Consider the following 16,266-nt stretch of genomic DNA (forward strand, 5'->3'; position numbering starts at 1 on the left):
GTTTGCTGTCACTGGATTTAGAGCCAGCTAAATTTGCAGTTAAGTAGAGAAGAAGATATGGATTTGCAGAAGCTATGTGTCAGCCTGTGGGGCATCACTGCTGGGCAAAGTGAGGCAGCTATCTCAGGAGGTGGGCAACAAGGAGTAGTGCAGTTGTAATGGAAGACAGAGTTGTGTGTGCCATTCAGCCTGCATATCATCCACTAAGCTAGCCTGCTGTCCTTAGTTACAGTGGAGGATACTGACCTGTCACCAATGTAGAAGTTAAATTCACCTGCCAGTCCAGTCAGGTTCTATATGTGCCATGGGAGGGTGCAATCTTGACCTTTGCCTTGGGCCAGCGCTAGCCATGCACCCTGCATTTACAGAGTCTGCCTTGATCTCCCTTCAGTAACTGTATACCTTATTTAATTTTTTTATCCATACCTAAATATGGAAGAGCTATTTCACTGGACAGTTTATCTGCAAGACCTTTAGATGGCAGATTTTCTAGAGTTCCTTTTAAAGATAAATGTTTCCCTTGTCATCATTTGGGGTTAGAAATCGTAACCTATGCATTTGTGATTACCACCAGGGGGCTGGCGAAATGCATAATCCAACCTCTTATGCGATTGTGTAACAGCAGGGTTGCGGAATTGGTGCTCCTTCTTGCATTTCTGGATTTCCACTCCCATCAACTTCAGTCAGCATAGCCAATAGTCAGGGGTGAGAAGAGTTGTAGTCCGGTAGCATCTGGTCTTTAAATACCCTCTTGATGTTTCCTTATATATAATGCAGAACAGGTGACAAATTTGTAAAATGCTGTTATATTTCTAAGACATGTTTTGATTGCCAGTTCTTTGTCTGTCACCCTTTATAATCGGTTTTATTGATAGGCTGTGTTTGGTAGGTTGTGCAAGGGATTGGTTGACTATTATAAGCATGCTCGGTTAGCTATTTGTGATAAAATAGACACCTTACAAAAGACTTGAACAAAAATCTTTACTTGTCAGGTTGGCAACAGCCAAACAAGAAGTATTATTCATATATTTCAGTGCACATACAAAATTGGCATGTTAGGCTCGGTTAGAAATCTCGTCCCTTTGTTCAGCTTGGGCTGAACTTTACCACTGCTGACCACTCAGCTTCTCTAAGGTTGCATTCAAATAAATGGTTTGAGGACTGCAGCCAGTTATGTAAGTTCCTGCCTTGTGGCTAATTACCTCTTGCATTTTGTGGGATCCAATTCAATATCTTCAATGCATCATTAGACAAGAACCCCATGATATTTAACAGGAATAACTGCTGGTGCTGCTTCTATTACTTTGTTTAGGGGAAACAGTGGACTAAACAATGTTTTTTAAGTAAGTTCGTTTTCTGAAATGTCTCATGTGTTTGTGTAAACAGACCCCCTAGAGAGGTAAAGCTCTGATTGCTCCAAGTCTACCTGTAACTCAGCATTCAAACTTTTTAAAACGTGTGCTTAATTATTTGAATCACTGCAAAGTGCTTGGATTCTTCTCATAAACACACCGTTGTATTCTGCCTAATATATAAACACCACGACCCATGTCTGAGAATGTTGGGAATTTTATTAGCTCCATAAAGTTTCTGTTGAAGTCTACTGCCGTAAGTCCAAAATAAATAATACAGAGAAACCATTAGAAACAATTATTTACCCTATTCTCCCTTCTCCTCCTTTCTCCACATCCACCAAACCAGTAACTCTCCAAATAAACTTTGCCACTGTGGTTACTGAGGTCATTTATGTTTGCTATCTCAGTATTCTGTAAGCAAATGAGGCAAAGATTCAGAGCAAATCTGACGGGAATAAGTAAAGATGGAGGAAGTGAGCACTTATCTTTTTGAATGCTTAAAAAATGACACTTCCATTTTCTTGAGATGCAAATGTATTTGAATACAATTTATTGATCCTCGGTTAACAGGCAACAATATGCAACAATACATTCTATAACAATACATTCTATAACAATATGCAACAATACATTCTAAGCTTTCCCTGACCCATAAGATTGGACCTTTTCTTAAACGACTGAATTTCTGCTTTATTCATTTTTTTTGTGTTTTTACATGGCTGTCTTACTGGTCTTAGGTTGTGTTTTTGTTTCAATGTTTTAAACATACATTACTTACTTAAGCCGTACGACGACTTAGAGTGGGGATGATTTCATTTTACTGGCTTGCGCTGACAGAGCTATCAGAAGAGAGTGTCACTGGATTCCTCCCACAATGTTTGAATGGACTTGTAGTGTTTATCAGTTTGTGAAAGAGTCTTTCCCGCCAGCATCGTCTGAGTGCATGTGCTTTCCTGCTCAGAAACTGAAAAGAGACCAAGACTGCTGTAATGTTTCTAGGGATTGCTCGTGCGTAAGTTGCCGCCACTCCTGGCTAGGTTACCTGGTTGAACCCCTTCTGTCGGGACAGCCTTTCACTTTGTGGCTGTCTCAGTCGCTGGCAGAATCCGTCAGTGGGCGTTTCTTGAACTTCTTCCAGCAAAGAAGTTCTTTGACGCCAAGTCTCCTCCTACTCTCCCTGCACGGAAGTCTTCTGCGCAGGGAGGGTGTGGGCAGTGGAGTATCCGTGCTCTGCCCGCTGGTCTCCGGTGAAGAGTCCTGGAGCCTCCTCTCCGATTCCCCCATCTGCCCCCCTTCTCCACTGGTGTTAGGCTGATTTCCTTCCCCAGCAGATGGGCTGCCTCTCTCCCTACTGGGACCCTCTCCGGCATCCCTCTGGAGCCTTCCCTCCGCCTCTAGCTCTGATGGCAGTTCCCTGACAACTGTGTACAAATTACCATTTACTCTGGCTCCAGTGGGCTCCCACTGTTAGTGTTTGAAGCTGAATAGCGATAATGTTAGCCACAATTCAAGCTGCATCCTGTAGCTTCTTGAGAAATACTGCTGATTGATATCTCCAACAAGTTCTCATCTTATCTGAAAACGTAAGCCACGGTTAAGGTGAGGTTAACCTGCATATATATATATATATATATTTGCTTTCGTAGATTTTCACGGGTAGGAATGCAGGTTTTGGTGTCCTCGGGTGTCTTCCCGTGTAAAAGTTGGGGTGTCTAGGCGACGTTTCGACGAGGTCTCACTCGTCATCTTCAGGCTGGTGCTTTCGGCTTCTTGTTACTGGAACAGAGCAGGATCTCAGTGTTTGAGTTCCTATAAATACTGTTGAGGGGGTGTGGTGTATAGCCTCCAATGTTCTGGGCAGAGAGGAAGTTCCCAGGCTAGTGTGCCTTTTCTTCTTTTGTTCCTTAATTACTTGAGGGATATCTTGAGTGATTTCTTGAGTGATATCCTGAGTACCACTTAGGTGGGTCATTAGGTGTGGATTGGTTGCTAAAGTCTTTGTGTCTTGACCTCTTGAACTTTGTGAAGAGTTTTTCTGAGAAGATGGCTGTACTGCACTTAGTTGTGCTCTGGCTTCCTCACACATCTCAACAGCCTACACCCCAAAATACAATTCACTATGGAAATAGAAGCCAACAACCAACTTCCCTTCCTTGACGTCCTAATCTACAAAAAAACCTGATGGCTCCCTAGGACACACTATCTACCGGGAAAAAAACACACACCAACCGCTACTTACATGCACAATCACACCACCACCCTGCACAAATAAACTCCGTAGCCAAGACTCTCATCTCCAGAACCAAACGCCTGGCTGACAAAGACCACTTGACAACTGAGTTACAGAATCTCTCAAATGTGTTAATTGCCAATGGATACCAGCAAAACAGGGTTACGAAGCTAATCCAAAAAGAAACACCCCCCAAAAACCAAGACACAGAAGAAAACAATGGCATGGCCCTCCTTCCTTATATCAAGGGCACTACAGATAAAATTAGCAAAATCCTCCATAAACACAATATCAAAACAGCCTTTTGCACCAACCAAAAAATAGCCAATATCCTCAGAAACCCCAAGGATAAAATCCAGTTGGAAAACCAAGGGGTCTATGAAATACCCTGCAAAGTCTGCCCAGCCACGTACATTGGACAAACAAACAGACGAATAAATGCACGTATCGCAGAACACAAGAATGCCGTCAAAAAAGAAGAAAAAACTTCCTCTCTTTTCCAACACATGAAAGAAACAGGACACGAAATTAATTTTGCAGATTCCAAATTGCTCTTTAACATGGAACATCACCACAAGAGAATAATCATGGAAGCCATCGAGATAGAGAAACACCCTCACAACATGAACAAGCGTGACGACACATCCCGCTTGCCAGACATCTGGAAATTAGCCCTCCCCACAAAAACTGACACCAGATCCAGAGGCACACAGAACGCCATCACCAATCAACCACACCAGACCCAAACCCAGACCCTCTCCACAGATAAATTACAGACACCATCCAGTAGCCAAACCATGGTGGCACCTCCGGATGCTGCACCCCCCTGCAATCCCTACACAGATCTGGCTGACACAGGCCACAAAACCACAGCTCGCCCCTATACACGAAGCCAAGCCAGAGCACAACTAAGTGCAGTACAGCCATCTTCTCAGAAAAACTCTTCACAAAGTTCAAGAGGTCAAGACACAAAGACTTTAGCAACCAATCCACACCTAATGACCCACCTAAGTGGTACTCAGGATATCACTCAAGAAATCACTCAAGATATCCCTCAAGTAATTAAGGAACAAAAGAAGAAAAGGCACACTAGCCTGGGAACTTCCTCTCTGCCCAGAACATTGGAGGCTATACACCACACCCCCTCAACAGTATTTATAGGAACTCAAACACTGAGATCCTGCTCTGTTCCAGTAACAAGAAGCCGAAAGCACCAGCCTGAAGATGACGAGTGAGACCTCGTCGAAACGTCGCCTAGACACCCCAACTTTTACACGGGAAGACACCCGAGGACACCAAAACCTGCATTCCTGTACCCGTGAAAATCTACGAAAGCAAATATGTATGTATGTATATATATATATCCCTTTCTTACCTGTCATAAATGCTTCACTGCCTAGTTTATGAAAACCATCCAGGATTTATGTTAAGCTGGAATAGGAATAATGGCTCAGAACAGCCACAAAGAAAACCATTTGAACTATTATCAGTTTAATAATCGCAGCCCTAGAGCCAGGAGATGTTCCAATGAATTTGCAGTTAAAAACAATAATTGAGCTATTTTTTTTTAAAAAAGGCAGAGAACATGAGGAATAGGTACTTATTTGTGTAATGCAATCATTCCATATTCAATGTTTTTAGAAAATAATTTCTGGAATGCAGTAATTGGCAGTGCTACATGTTAGCAGATCCCATTCTTAATCTGCCATAAAGCTCCCAGTTCATGCTGTGTAAGTGTAATTGTGTGACTTCCTCTTATCATTAATGAACTTCAAAAGAAGATAAAGATCTTAAAGCATTTGGGAGACCATACTTGATAAGTCTCTCAGCCCCAATTACCTACCTTGGGAGGGTTTATAAATAATGCAAAGGGGCTTTGTTCTGGGAAGAAATAATTTGAGGAAAAACTCTTTGTGTTCCTTGTTCTCATTGGTCTTAAGATACTTTTTTATGGTGTAGCTCTATATTTAAACATTTAAGGCCCCCTTTTCTCTTGCCAAAATATAAATACGGCTTACTGTAAATGAGGCTCAGCCTTTCTTCTTATCCGCAGCCAGGAAGATTGCAAAGGGTGCATTGGAAACATATGATGACCTTGAAGGACATAACTAATTTGCATAGTGTGGATGCACATAATTGGCATACTTGGCGTATCAGTTGCTCACATTTTATTGAGGAGGAACCAAGACACAAGAGGTGTGGCCCTTATTCAGAGACACCTTAACTGGCCTATGTTGGGAAAGAACTTAAACTAGCCTCTCAAAACTAATATGAACATCGAGAGATGAAAAGATGACCATTCTCTCTAAGAGCAAACTCTTGAGTGTCAACAGATTGGAAAGCAAAACAGGGCCAGAAGGAGGTATCAGCATGTCTGGGTGAACCTTGAGATAGGCAGAAGTACAAAACAAATCCATCCTAGTGATGATTAAGCATGCTCGGTTGTCTCCAGGAGTGACAGAATATTATGTGCCAGTTGGCAAAGTAAATTGAGTAACTAAAGCAGGGCTGGGGAAGCTGTGGGTGAGGTGTGCTAACTCCTAGGGGTGGAGGTGTCTTCGGCCCCCTCAAAATCTGCTGGCATGGGGCCAGGCCTCCTCAGTGCTAAGGGGTCGGAGGAGGTTGATCACTGAGCCGAGAGTGGTGCTGTTCAGTGGCTGGTTCCTCCTGAGTATGAGAAAGAAAGCTGTGCCACACTGGTATCTGTGTTTAGCCTCCTGATGTTGTGACATCATGCACATGACATCACACAGGCAGCACATGCCGGGCGCCTATCACCACACACACACAGTGAATGGCAGGTGGCACTCCTCAATCTTGGGTGCAAGACAGCACCTCTGCTGCAGGCATCCAGATGTTGGTGGACTTCAGCATAACCAATGGTCAGGGGTGGGAGTTGTAATACAACAACATGTAGAAGGCTGCAGGTTCCCATCCCCTGCAGTAGAGACACCCGACCTTTAGGGATTTAATGCGACCATTTGTTCCTCGAACGAATGTTTTCATTCTTCATCTCAAAAGTTCAGTAGACCTTTTATCTCAGCACATAAGCATTATTTTAAAACCAATATTTTACAGAGTTGGAAAACTATTACCTTCTCATCAAAAGTGCCCTTATGAAGGAAGCCAACAACTTTTCTAGCATTATTTCTCTCTCTCATTCAATAGCTATCGTGTACATTTAAAAAGCCGTTAAATGAAAAATTGTATTTCTTGCATAGAAAGAGCCAGAACTCAAACTGGCTTTCATCTTAATTAATCAACAGCTTGATTCATCCCCACTTAAAAGAAAGCACTTAGATTTATATAATTCCATTAACTCCAGTTGACTCTTGTATTTGGCTGTAAATCTGTACTGGGTTTTACAGTTTATTAATTCAAACCCTCTCTTCTGCTGACTGAAATACTTCAACCTGGGGAGATAATAATCCTTGTACGTTCAATTGTAAGAAATTTATTGTTACATAAGCTTCCCTGGACTAGAGCCTGCTTCATATAGTGGTTAACGGATATGAAGTGCTCACTAGTAATTTAAATCAAAAGGTGAAATTACCAGTAACAGTGCAATTGAATACTTAGATTCAATGAGGCTTACTCTCAAGGAAGTGTTCACTTAACTGCAGCCTAAGTGTCCTCTCTCGCCTCCTCTCGCCAGTGTGGTGTAGTGGTTAAGAGCGGTAGTCTCGTAATCTGGGGAACCGGGTTCGCGTCTCCGCTCCTCCACATGCAACTGCTGGGTGACCTTGGGCTGATCACACTTCTCTGAAGTCTTTCAGCCCTACTCACCTCACAGAGTGTTTGTTGTGGGGGAGGAAGGGAAAGGAGAATGTTAGCTGCTTTGAGACTCCTTCGGGTAGTGATAAAGCGGGATGTCAAATCCAAACTCTTCTTCTTCTTCTTCTTCCTGACAAAGCAATCTCCCCGCCCTTTGTGCTGGGCAGAGGTGTCCCCCCAGTAGACCTACAGGCCTCCATCAGCCTCCCAATGTCAGCCGCATCACTATTCCACTGGTGCAGAGCCCCTGCTTCATCCCATCAACCGAAGATGAAGCTTTCTTGAGTGGGGTTGGGGCAAACTGACCTGGGATCCATTGTATCCTGAGCTAGCCCTGTTGCCGCTACATGATGGCAACAGGCTTGTTCCAGGTCCAATCACTGCACCAGCATCAGGCTGGCGCAGCAATCTGCCTCCATTTCCCACATGTCGCAGGTATAGCAGTGACCCCGTGTCTCTATAATTTCCCTTTGGACTGAGGTAGCTAGGATTGCTCACTTAGTCTTCCTGTTCCTGCCTTTCTATACCTTTATTGCTCTTTCATCACCCAAAATACACACGTGCATTTCCTCCACCACTTCCTCATCACCAGGCTTCCTCCGCTTCACTTTTCTCAGGCTTCTGGCTCTTCTCTGTTTTCTGAGATTCTCTTGCTATTCTCCCTTTCTTAAAACTCACACCCTCTTCATTCTCCTTGCTCTGCTACCACCCATTTGACGCCAGCGGTGCTCAGGTGACCCTAGTGTCTGTGTGAAGTTACTCTCCTAGGCAAGCTGACCTTTCACTTTCCCTCCAAAAATGCAGTAAAATTTTGCTGAGATTCTGTGTTCCACCGCAGTTAATATTTACAAGCATGTCATACCATTATAGAAGTGTCCAACCAATTACATAGATACAAAATGGCTGGGAGAGTTCTAACTCAGGCATGCAAAAGTATGGCTGTTTGTATAAGATTCTGTCTTCATAACCTATTATAAGTGTATCAAGGAGGCCTTGGATAAGCATAATAATACATATTTGTATGCTGGGGAGGGGAACAGATGGAAAAATCTGAAATAATCAGAAACACATGGGGTTGGATTTTTTATTTATGGTCATTTTTTAATATTGCCTTTCCTTATATCCCCGGGGCAATTTAGAGGAAAGAATCATTACACTCTCTCTCTCTCTCTCTCTCTCTCTCTCTCTCTCTCTCTCTCTCACACACACACACACACACACACACACACACACACAAAAGGGAAAGTGTACAACATCACAGAAGTAACATAAAACAGTCAGAAAGATTAATATCGTATCCCAAGCTTGAGAAGATAAAAGGTAGATTCCAGGTGAAACTTTATGGGAAGAGCATTCAATAATTATGGCCCCACTCCTTGAAGACCCTCTCTCTAGCACACAGCTGCCTCAGCTCAATTGTTGGGGCACCCACAAGAGGTCCTTCCCTGTAGGCCTTAATGTACAAAGAGTCAGACATGGTAACCCTTGTCTGCACTAAGCACTGATAGCAGGATTATGCCACTTTAAACAGGCATGGCTTCTCCCAAAGGATCCTAGGCGCTGTAATTTGTTAAGGAACTGAGAGTTGTTAGGAGACCCCAGGTCTCTTCAGATAGCTACAATTCCCAGAACTCCTTGCAAAGATGGACTGATTGTTACTCTCTGAGAACTGTAGCTCCCTGAGGTGAACTGGAGAAAAACATAGGTCAAATATATGTTGCCAGTGCTTTTCCATTTTCACACAGTGTGAACAGAATAGCTTTTCTTTTAAGGGAATCATAGGACACCGGTTATGGGGGTCATTTATGATGGCCAAACTTTATTCCAAACTGTTCAGAAAGTGTATGTAATTTGAGTGTAATCTCAATTGAAAGCTCCACTTTGGGAATACTTCTTTTTATGCAAAGGTCCGAGTTTGCAAATGCAAACTGCAAATGCAGCTGTCAACATTCTACAAAGCTGTGGGGGAAAATAACAATTTGTGATGATGATCTGTTCTGGGTCTTGGGAGATCTGGTTACATTTTTGTGTTCCACAGACATTTTTTGTGTCCCACAGAGTTTTTACATGATCTAAGGCAAATGGTTTAGATTCTTAGCTTCTATTGAAGTTCCTGTGAGGAGCAATAGCAAAGAACCAGCCAACCAGCTTGGAAGTGGGTTCTCTGTCTATACAAAGTAAGGAAAAACCAGTCAACTGAGATAGATACCTCCAAAATGCTCCTTTAAACCTAATCCTGTGCCCAGCAATATAGCCAGGAGTATGTCAAATATACTCAATATATTGCTCAATATTTCTATCCTCTAAGACGTGATACGAAATTCCTTAACTCTTTCTTCTGGAATTGGAACTTGTGTTTTACTGAGTACTAGTACTCTAACTTAGTACTACTGCTCTAACTGTAATGATATGAGCATTCTTAAAGGTAAAGGTAAAGGGACCCCTGACCATTAGGTCCAGTCGTGACCGACTCTGGGGTTACGGCGCTCATCTCGCTTTATTAGCCAAGGGAGCCGGCATACAGCTTCCGGGTCATGTGGCCAGCATGACTAAGCTGCTTCTGGTGAACCAGAGCAGCGCACGGAAATGCCGTTTACCTTCCCACCGGAGCGGTACATATTTATCTACTTGCGCTTTGACGTGCTTTCAAACTGCTAGGTTGGCAAGAGCAGGGACCGAATTTTGGAGAGAAACTTGGAGAAGCCAGAGAACGAAGCTGGTACAGTGGTACCTCGGGTTACAGATGTTTCAGGTTACAGACTCCGCTAACCCAGAAATAGTACCTCGGGTTAAGAACTTTGTTTCAGGGTGAGAAAGAAAACGTGCTTCGGCGGTGCAGCGGCAGCGGGATGCCCCATTAGCTAAAGTGGTACCTCAGGTTAAGAACAGTTTCAGGTTAAGAACGGACCTCCAGAACCAATTATGTTCTTAACCCAAGGTACCACTGTACTTTCTGGAGGCAAATAATGTGTTATGTCACTGTATTCCCTCCTCACTTGAGGTGCACTGAGCTTCTTCAAATGGCCCATGAAATCGTTGTCTCTATCCTTCCCTTGCTATCTCTCTCCTTTGTCTTTTCACTTTATTACACTGCTCCTGATGGTTACTGGAAGCCTGAATGCCATGCCTCTCAAAAACATGCTATTCAAGGTCTAGGGTGGCATCTCAAGTGATATGTGTTGAGTCATCTGACTACTAGATAAATAACTGACCTATAGGTTGCAACACCAGAGATACTATGTGACCACAGGTGCAAATCTGACAGCTACAGTCAGAAATTACTCTCATTAATTCGTTCACCTCAGTTTTATTGTTCCTGGATGTATAACATACCTATAAACCGAGGTGCTGGGCACCCACTTGAAACCAAGCCTTGAACCTAGAGCAGACAGCATAAGAATAAATAAGCTGCCGTAACATGAAAGAAATGTAGTTTAACTTTAATGAAGATTGAAAGGTTGGTTCTGTATCACAGAGTAAATTTTCACTGCCTTCCAGTACCAGGCTGGAATGTGTATACAGAGTTTTTACTATGACGTATGAGTTGATTAGCCTTGACAGGAGAACATGTTTAATTACTGAAGAGGCTTTTTAATTGTGGTTTGTGGGCAGCTTTTGTGTTTTGGGAGGTGTGTCATAAGTTGTAGATGAGATGGTCCTGGACCAGAGAGGCAATAGTTCCGAATGAGAACTGGACTACATATATAAACAGGACTAGTTGCTGGCAAAAGTATTACTGGCTTTATAAAAATAGCAGATGTGGAGGGAAAGGGTGCCAAGACGACTAACACAATCTCAGCGGGAAGCCGTTGGCATGTAAATGTTAATGACCCAACAAGGCACCATGAAGGAAGACGTTTGCTAGAAATCCAAAAATGTGGATGAAGTTGCCGAGAGTAACATTCCCAGGGGAAGGAAGGGGGAGGAGAATACCTAATAAATATGTGTAATGTGAGCACTGCAGTGTTTAAGCCTTAAAATGTTTGGCGAAGGAAATTAGAATTTATAAGTCATTAAACTAAAGATAAATCCAGGAGTTGAATAATTCTGCCAGAGTACTGGAGTGAGTAGAAAAAAGGGGGGCTGGGCAGCAGCGCACAACAAAAGTGCTGCTGTCAGATTTGATGGCTTGGAGCTTATATTTATTTATTTGGATTTATTGATATTTCCATCCTACATTGAAAGCACAGGTTAGGCTGCAACATTTAATCCTGCGTACACGACCAGATTCAGCAATGATTTACTTCTTGTAGGGCACCATTTGATATTAGTTAGAACCAGAACCCTGTGATGGGCTGTGAGGGAAATCAGAATGGGGAATTACTGGAATCTGGTGGTGCTTCCTTTCCGTTCCAGAGAGCCCTGGTGTTGAGTCAGATCTCACAGGGCATGCATGATATCACCATCCTGCTAGAGATTATGCATGTGCAAGAGAGCCTGTGGTGGATTCTGGAAACAGTTCTACAGGTTCTGTGGAAGTATGGGCAAAAAAATCAAGTCCTGCCAAACAAATTCTGGATACAAATGTAGGTTGACGGATGCTGTGGCTTTGTTCTCCTTTTTATAAAGCCATTTATAACAGGGTTGGGGATACCATACCATATGCCTCAGATGTTGTTGCACTCCAAGGCTCATCAGCCCATCCAGCAAAGCCCAAGGGCAGGAATGATCAGAGTTGTAGTCCTGCAACATCTGGGGGAACAGACATTCCCCGCTGCTGATTTATAATTCCCAATGGGGAATGCATTCATTTTTAAAATGCAGAAAAGATTTCATAATCCACAATACTTTTTTTTAAAATGGAAAAAGTTGCACCATTAAGAATAACAAATTCTAGAGAAAGGAAACATGACTTTCTACTTACCAGCATTGAACATATGGAGCTTTTAAGATTCAAAACAAGACTCTGAATTCTATCAAGTAAGAAAAAGAAAAATCAGGATAGGAGCACATAAGGAGGTACCGTTGTCACTTTGAGTGGTTTATATATTTCTTTATTTGGATTTATTTTTCATCTTACTTTGAAAGTATAGGCTAGGTCAGGGGTCACCAACCTGACCATGGTGCCCACCAGGGGCTTCTAGGATGCCCTCAGGATAAACCGTTTCTAGGTTTCAATAAAACCAAAAGTGAGTTTCTAGCATTTTCTGAACCTAGGGGGCAAAATGTACAAACACCATGTACATGATAAATTAGCCTGCTCCATGCCTTTCAGTGGTTTACTCTGCCTCTCGAAAAGCCTCCCCCACCCACCGGGAATCCTGCAAACACCCATGTGTGTGAGAGGAAAAATACACTTGGAAGGGGGATAGAGCTACATGTGGTCTGTGTGAGAGAGGGAGATATGCATTTGGCAGGACAGGTGTACTGCATAAGTGAAGTTTCTGTGTGTGAGATATATATATATAGAGAGAGAGGGGGGGAGATGCACATGTGTTTGTGCTCAGCATGTGTGTGATGAGTGTGCGCGCGCAAGATTCACCTTGTATATTTTTTCCTGTTACTAGGGAATGCTCCATGTTGTTGGTGTGCATTGTTATGTGTGTATGGTATTAATATTGTGTGATCTCCACCATCAAAGCCAGCAGGATATAGCTAGCTACCCAAGGTAAGCCTGAAGTTGCCCATGGCACGGAGAAGAAACAATGAATGTACTCTCTATAGTTATTATACAATATCCTGCCTTGCAGTCATTGTGTCCTATGCCATGCTGCCACGGCAGCCATTTTGTGACGGATGTCTCAAAACTTAACACGTGCCCTGCTCCAAAAAGGTTATAGACCCCTGCGCTAAAGTAACACACTGTGTCATGGAGGATAGACTTGTCAATGACTATGAGCCACATTTACTCAACAGAACTCAGAGTACAGGCTTTTGGTGTGATCGTATGTGTGGAAGTGTCCAAATGTAAGGGAAGGGTTGTTGCCTTCCTGCATTACTTAGGTGCTTCCTAAAAACATCTGCATCCCAGCGCTTTGTCTAATTAAGCAACCTATGGCTTTTAAAACTGCCTATGGGAGGTATTGTTTGTTACTCTGTTGTGCATTATTGTGTTGTAATCTGATCCTCGGTTGAAGGGTGGGATGGAAATTCAATAGATAGATAATTAGATAAATAAATAAAAATACTTGTATGCAGTTCGATACCAGATGCTGGCCTTTACTCTTGAACATAAGACGATTCTGTCAGATCAGACCAAAGGCCTATCTAGCTCAGCATCTTGTCCTCACAGCAGCTAATCAGATGCCTATGGGAAGCCTGCAAAGTGTACATTCTACTACCTTGTGATCTCCAGTGATGGGTCTACAGAGGTGTATTGCCTCCGATAGTGGAGGTGGAACATAACCTTCATGGCTATTAAACTACCCTCCTCCAATTTGTTTCACCTTGCTAGCCATGGTGGCTCTGTTCTACACTGTTTGGGGTGATGTGTACCCTACAAGGCTGTTCTTGAACATGACCAGAGTTCGTTCAACCCATCATTTGCATTATCTATATTTGAGGCAGTTTATCAATCACTTAAAAGTGATCTTCCAAATGTCCAGCTTTTGCAACATCAGCAGCAGCAAAAAAGAAGAGGGGATTAAATTAAAGCCTCTAAAGACTTCTCTACAGGATTTGCTTTACTGGCATCATTCTGTATTCTGCCCATGTGGTCCCCCTTTGTCTTTCTATGTGTTTCAATTGCTTTGTAATTTCCTCTTCAAGATATGGGGAGTGGTAGTGGTGCCAGAAGGAAGTCTGTGGAATCATTGAAATCCAAAAAGTCTATTAAAAACACTACTTGGCCTTTTCTAGATGTAGGAGAAATTGCCAACAGCCATTTGCAGAACTAGAAATAAATGTTGGACATTAATCTTGGAAAGATATTATTCTGCATGACTAGGATATGCTACAGGACGTATAGCTGGTATTCCTTCTGCAGTGACAGCTGGCTCTTTCCTCAGTTATTCCCCTTTCATTTCGGGACCCATTGAGAACTAAATTACATTTCTGCTGGAACTGAAACTCTTCCACTGACTAAATAAATATTTCTTTTTTGACTCTCCTAATTTATCATCTGAAAACATTTTTGAAAAGAGATTCAACTGAATTACTGATCTGACAAAGAACTGTATGGTCACAAAGCTCAGTTTGATAGAGCCTCCAACCAGAATAGCTTTGTTTGTCTCCAGCTATTACAAAGTTTAAAAATTCTCAAGAATAATAACTTTAAATTATCCTGTAAAGATGAAATACAATCTAGGTGACGTTCATATACAGATTTACATCTTCCTTTAATTTTCCAGAGGGAGACTTGATTTCCTGTTCTATTCTAAGCATGTGGATACAGACATATATAAAGCTGCCCCAAATAAGTGGACTTTACTCCCAGGGAAGTGGGCTATAATTTGTAGGTATGAGGCAGATTACAGACCATGCCACACTTTTCAGTGTCCCATGCTGATTTGTAATCCTGTCCTGTGTTCTAGCAATGTTAGTCCTATTCAGAGTAGACCTATTGAAATTAATGGACCTAACTTAGTCACACCTCATCATTTCAGTGGGCCTACTCTGAGACTAATCTTGGATGCAACCCAGAACATCTTATTTTTATTATATTATTAATGCCCATGTCTTTAAAAAGAGAGAAGTACATAATTAACTCCCCCACTGATATAGTTGGGTTGGGTCCTGTTGGAATTTGAATTTTATTGCAGGCCAGAAAAACCTAAAGAGCTAGAAATGGAACCAAGGCAAAAAGGTGCTTTGATATCATTCACCCAGTAAAGTGGCTGTTCTGTAGACAAAAATGTATTGCTGAACTAAATATTGTTGGCAGGTTTTCTTTCCCCCTGACCTCAGTGCTTTACTTTTCAACTCTGAATCTGCACATGGTCTAATTATGCTTTTGCATTTACTGTTGCAACATGTACAGTGTAGGACAAGGGCTTGTTAACCATAAGCATCTCTCCGGTTGGCAGGCAGCCTGCAGCAGCACTTCTAACAGATGTTTCTGCTTTATAGATCAATACAAGAGGAGCTCTTGCCTTGTCCAGGATGGAAACAAATGCCAGCACAGCGTTCCAGTGACAACTACTATGACACAAGGAGGTTGATCAGAGATGCCATGCTTTATGGTCACCGCCACCAATGAAAAATAAAGTGATATTAAAAGAGGCATGTTTTAATGATTCATCTAGAGTTGATGAGACACTGGCAAGACTCCTGTCTTTTTGAAACAGAAGTGGGAAATCTTTTTGTTTTTTGGCTTGGGACTACCTTCTTTTGTGGGCCACATACCAGCAATGGGTGAAGCCAAAGGCAAAAATAGGCGAGATGAAATTCTTACCTTTGTGCAGTAAACTACATTCAGTGGAACCTGGTGCCCATTGGACCTGGCAGAAGAGCAGGACGCCAACAGTAGCAGGGGCAGAGCCATTTTTCTAGAAAAAAGAGGTGCAGGAACCAGTGCTTTTCGGGGTGGGTACTCAAGGGTACACAGTACTGGTGCCTCTTTTTGTTGTTAAAAAGTGTGGCACTTACTGTGATGACTTCATGGTGAGTACTGGCACCTATTTTATTAGAAAAAAGCACTGGCCAGAACTCACAACGAATGCCTCTCTTGTTCTCTTATAATGCTAATGGCGCCCACCCGAGAGGTGCCAGAACTGAGTTCCGACCAGCTCCTGCTGGGAAAAACACTAAGCAAGAGCCAACTAATTTTGGTTTTGCTCTCATCCTCCTCCCTGTTGAATTCTACAAAGGCAACACTGAGGAAGCTGACAGCCAGATGCTTCCCCCCTGGGTTGGATATAGGGAAGGAGGTAGCTTAGTTGCACTAGACTCCGTTGGATACATTGCTGCCATGCAAAAACCAGAGGTTTCTAGACACCCATCTCTTTCATCCAGACAATCAAGAGGCAT

The 16,266-nt window shown here is 42.6% G+C and overlaps 1 long non-coding RNA gene across 1 annotated transcript in view; it reads left to right on the plus strand.

Moving 5' to 3' along the window:
* Positions 1 to 15,519, plus strand: part of LOC309378265 — an 83,160-nt gene extending 67,641 nt beyond the window's left edge. The window contains exon 3 of the long non-coding RNA XR_014171972.1: positions 15,367 to 15,519. This is a non-coding gene — a long non-coding RNA (uncharacterized lncRNA). The remainder of the gene's footprint in view (positions 1 to 15,366) is intronic.
* Positions 15,520 to 16,266: the final 747 nt, after the last annotated feature.

Source organism: Podarcis melisellensis (assembly GCF_964234715.1).
Source record: "Podarcis melisellensis genome assembly, chromosome: 9".
Taxonomy (NCBI): domain Eukaryota; kingdom Metazoa; phylum Chordata; class Lepidosauria; order Squamata; family Lacertidae; genus Podarcis; species Podarcis melisellensis.